The following is a 5000-nucleotide window of genomic DNA, read 5'->3' as shown; positions in this document are numbered from 1 at the left end:
TCAAATGTAATCAGTAGATCTGTATTATCAAATGTAATCAGTAGATCTGTATTATCAAATGTAATCAGTAGATCTGTATTATCAAATGTAATCAGTAGATCTGTATTATCAAATGTAATCAGTAGATCTGTATCATCAAATGTAATCAAACTTAAAAGGACGTCGACATAAGATAAACAAATAAATGCATCATCCGATAAACAACGAACGGATGAATGAAGAAATAAACGAAATTCATCCAATTCAATACAATCAAAATGAAACAAACATCAAACAATAAATAAACTGATAACTGGAAATACATAACTGATAACTAACCCAACAAATGAAGATAAAAACAAACCTATCAACTACCCAACTTACTAACAAGCTAGCTAATCAACTAACTGGATAACTAATCAGCTAGCTAAACAACAAACTTACCAACGTAGCGACTCATGAACATGTGTACACAATTATCGCATATTATAAGCCTGTCTTCCCATTTCTGTTTTATCCCACTTCCAGTTTACATTTTTCCCCACCCAGCCCTGACATATCTGTATGTTTTACGCGTCCGCAAATTGCACGTTCACACGGAGGCCACTGATGTCCTCATGTTTGCACCTGGGTCGTTTTCTGCAAAACATCATTTCCCAGCTCGTATTAGCCTAGAGGCAAAATGTACAGGCCCGTTTTTCTTCAAAGATAGTTTATCTGGCGTGAGGATGTGTTTTACGGTTTCAAATCCAGTCCAATCACCCTGTTTATAGTTCAGAGGAATACAAAGGCCATCGTCAAGGTTAGTTCCTGTGTGTCATTATCAACGTGAGCGAGGGAAGGACTTTTGAAAGGTGATGACATGACATCTTTGGACCCGTGATACATAAAACCAACGAGTCCTGTCACGCAAAGATACCAGCTTCTTAATGCACGACCAAAATGAATCTCCGGGTATGCCGGTTTTCACACGCACCTAAAGTGAAGAATCAAAATAGATGTATCTGCCCTTACTTAGACCACCCCGCCCTCCTTAAAAAACAAACAAAAAAACAAAACAAACAAAAACCTACGATTTTTAATTAAATATATAAACACACACACACACACACACACACACACACACACACACACACACACATATATATATATATATATATATATATATACATTCTGATTGTCCAATTATTCTTTATAAGCGGTGTGAGAGTTTGCTAACACACCCTTGTGCCGCACACATCGCCCTGTTTCTTTGCAGCGATTAAAAACGATAAGTTCAGTCAGTGCAGCTTGGCTCCATAACACTCTAGATTCCTATCTTTGATATATATATATATGTAAGGAGAAAAAAACAACTATGGTCGCGCGTCGGTCACTTGTCTCAAACACTCTGCTCTCCCAATTTTCATCGACCGAAATATATTCACCCCCCCCCCCCCACACACACACACACACTGAAAACGGAATATGGCTGCCAATATGGCGGGGTGAAAACTGTCATTTACGTAAAAGCCCACACGTGCACATACAAGTGAACGTGGGAGTTGCAGCCCACGAACGAAGAAGAAGAAGAAGATATTCAAATACTGACCGAACGATTCATTCAGAGTTGAAATTTAGATGTTTTAATTGACATTTTGGTTGATTTTTTTTTAACTATCTCAGATACGTGAAAATTGCATTAAAATCACGGGGACATTATGACAATGCATTTGCTTGTGTAGGAAGAAGAAAGGAGAAGAGGTAGGGAAGGAGGGGGAGGGAGTGCGGGGGGGGGGGGGGGGGGGGGGGGGTAGGAGGGGGGGGGAGGAGGAGAAGAAAACCAATTCAAATCACGATGTTTAAAGCCCAGCCGAACGGGGGGCCATTTCAGAGTTGAAGGGTCATTCACAGTTACAGTAAACTCTAGTAAACAGTGGAGGGGGAGAAAATACTGGCGATTGTGGGATTCGAACCAGTGCGCTCAGATTTTCTCGCTTCCTAGGCGGATGCGTTACAACTACTGAAGCCAACAATCCACACATAAATAGATTAAAACGTAATATGTGTGTGTCATCATTATTATATATATATATATAAAAAGGGGGGGGGGTAAGGAAAAAAGGAAAAGGAAAAGAAGTTGTACTCACCAAGCAAGAGAAAACTGAGGAGCTGACGCTATACCAAACCACACACACACACACACACACACACACACACAGGTGTAAAATCTTGTCTTGCCCCGTGCGTGACTGCTGGCGCTGATAGCTGGCACTGGTGCTAAGTGGAACAACTGCTGCAGGCCGTTGCAGCGCTGATCCCCCCGGTCCCCCCTGTCCGTCTTGCAGGATGCAGGGAGCAGTGAGGCACCGAAGCAGAACTGGCACGTTTAGTGGCCGCTGACGTCAATCAATCAATCAGTCCAAGGCCGAGGGGGTTCTGATCTGTGCCAAACAGGTTAACAACAGTGACCAGCGTGTGGGGGTAGGGGGTGGGGATGGGGGGGAGGGACGGGGGATCGAGAGGGTGGGGGAGAGGGGGTTGGAGTGGTGGTAGGGGGAAGGGTGGACATGTGGTCTCAATTCTGAGGCCTGATCTGAGTGTGTTTGTGTCTGCGTCTGTGTCTGTGTCTGTGTCTGCCTGTCTCGGTCTGTCGGTAACTATTTGTTGGCTTGTCTGTCTGACTAAGTCTCTCCGTCTGTCTGTCTGTCTCTCTTTCTCTCTCTCTCTCTCTCTCTCTCTCTCTCTCTGTGTGTGTGTGTGTGTGTGTGTGTGTGTGTGTGTGTGTGTGTGTGTGTGTGTGTGTGTGTGTTCGGTGGCGTGGGGGTTAAGCAGGAGGAATAGTGGAGGTTGACATCAAAACCGTAATTACTCAAAGATTTCAGGTATTGCTTTATCTTTTAAATTGTGTCTGTGATGATAACAAGAAGAAGAAGAAGATGGCGAAGAAGAAGGAGGAGGAGGAAGAAGGGACAGCCAGACAGACAGAAAGACAGACAGACAGAGCCATAGACAGACAGACAGTCATAGACAGACAGACTGTAGACAAACGTAGGCAGACAACGGGCAAACAGAAAGTTAAGTTAGAATGGACAGGTGGTGGAGGGAGGGGGGCCGGGTCAGTCAAGGCCAGCCCAGAACGACCCTACCATCCCCCGTCCCCGTTCCCCCTCGACACCGCCCGCCCCCTCTCTCCGCACCCTACCTTTTTCAATAACTTGGTTAACCCCACAGAAAGTCGATCCTTTCCAGCTAGATGGGAAGGGGTGATGGGTTGATCCTGACTGGGCTACAAATAACACCAGGGGATTGAGGCCAGCCCAGAATGACCCGGTGGTAAAAATCAGGAGGGGGTATCTAGACTGAGGCTGCTACACCACACAGCCAAGAGAGAAAACTCCTGGCACCACGCGACGTGTGCGGGCATGTGAGGAAACTCAAATGAATCAAGACAACAAAGGAAACACTGAATAAAGAAACGACGACGACGACGACAACAACAACAACAGTTTCAGTTTCAGTTTCACTTTCTCAAGGAGGCGTCACTGCGTTCGGACAAATCCATACACGCTACACCACATCTGTTGAGCAGATGCCTGACCAGCAGCATAACCCAACGCGCTTAGTCAGGCCTTGAGTGCATGCTTACATATTTGTGTACCTATGAAAGTGGATTTCATTTTACGTAATTTCGCCAGAGGACAACACTCTCGTTGCCATGGGTTCTTTTTCAGTGCGCCAAGTGCGTGCTGCACACGGGACCTCGGTTTATCGTCTCATCCGAAAGACTAGACGCTCAGTTTGATTTTCCAGTCAAACTTAGGAGAAAGGGCGAGAGCGGGATTCGAACCCACACCCTCACGGACTCTCTGTATTGGCAGCTGAGCGTCTTAACCATTCTGCCACCTTCCTCCTGACACCAAAAACAAAAGTAATCAAAGAACCAATCACCTTAGCAAAACCAACGAATAAAGGGACTGAATAAATAAACATTCGAGTTGAAAAAACAAAACAAAACAAAATAAAATAAAAACTCGACGAGGATTTAACAACTACAAAATCACGCGCATCAGGAAGATTTCTGTCGCCATTGATGCACAATAGGCAACCAGGTTCTCTCTCTCTCTCTCTCTCTCTCTCTCTCTCTCTCAAACTGTTCCAACCAATTGGGGAGTGTTGTGCATCAATAATATTGGGAACAACACGCTGTGAGGAAGGGTTTAAAAGCGAGGTACACACCTAGTTCCCCCATTCCCCTGCACCCGTCTGAAGAGATTTCGGAAGTTCGGAAAGGCCAGAGACGACACGGAGAAGAACAGATTTGTTTGATTCAGGACTGTGTGCTGTCTTTAGTAGAACACCTTATAAAAGCCACTCCATGTGGTCCAGTTTTGGTGTGAATGGAGTGTGAACCTATCCAACACCTACCCTATTACAACACTGTGGAAATTTGCCACCGAAAACACCTTTCTTGTCGCGGGTTCATTTACGTGCACCAAGTGCATGCTGCACACCGGACCTCGTATTATATATATATATTTTTTCTTTTAATACAATTTCATCCAAAAACCCAGCATTCAAACGACCACTAAAGTGTAGCGGAGGGTGGGAGGAGGAAATCAAACCCCGATCGGTTTATGGGATTTGAACCCTTGGACACTCACTTCCTAGGCGCTAGATACTACTAGCATCACCACCAGGCCTCCTCCGCTCCACTGCTGGTCGCTCAGCAACTTGTTTGTCCAACACGCAGTGTGTCAACAACAACAACAACAACAAGGATGGGATGGGACCACTCGGCAACTAACGAACCCATTCACACAGCAACATCGACAAGTCTGTCGAGGTGCGCTCAGTTCTGTCCATTGATTGTTAGATGTTATGTTCCGGCCACGGTTTGTTGATAATGATGGAGTCTCCCGTCGGACCGACGGATGAGTAGGTAGACAGGCTTATCTGTCGGTGTGTGTCCTCATAATTATGGGAGGAGAGGCCGATATTGGATGCGCAGCACTTCCTCACAGGTGTTGCAAGGGAAAACG

At 45.4% G+C, this 5000-nt stretch overlaps 1 protein-coding gene across 3 annotated transcripts in view; it reads right to left on the bottom strand.

Annotated features, from left to right (window-relative positions):
• LOC143279528 (uncharacterized) overlaps positions 1–5000 on the bottom strand; it is a 145913-nt gene that overhangs the window by 35158 nt on the left and 105755 nt on the right. The window contains exon 2 of one of the 3 annotated variants that reach the window (XM_076583594.1): positions 2109–2402. The gene's annotated coding sequence lies outside the window, so the exon portion shown is untranslated. The remainder of the gene's footprint in view (positions 1–2108; positions 2403–5000) is intronic. The other 2 variants (XM_076583595.1, XM_076583593.1) reach the window with 2 other exon arrangements.

Source organism: Babylonia areolata, chromosome 2 (genome assembly GCF_041734735.1).
Source record: "Babylonia areolata isolate BAREFJ2019XMU chromosome 2, ASM4173473v1, whole genome shotgun sequence".
NCBI lineage: Eukaryota > Metazoa > Mollusca > Gastropoda > Neogastropoda > Buccinidae > Babylonia > Babylonia areolata.
Note: the sequence above shows the minus strand (reverse complement) of the source record. Positions and strands in the feature narration are given on the sequence as shown.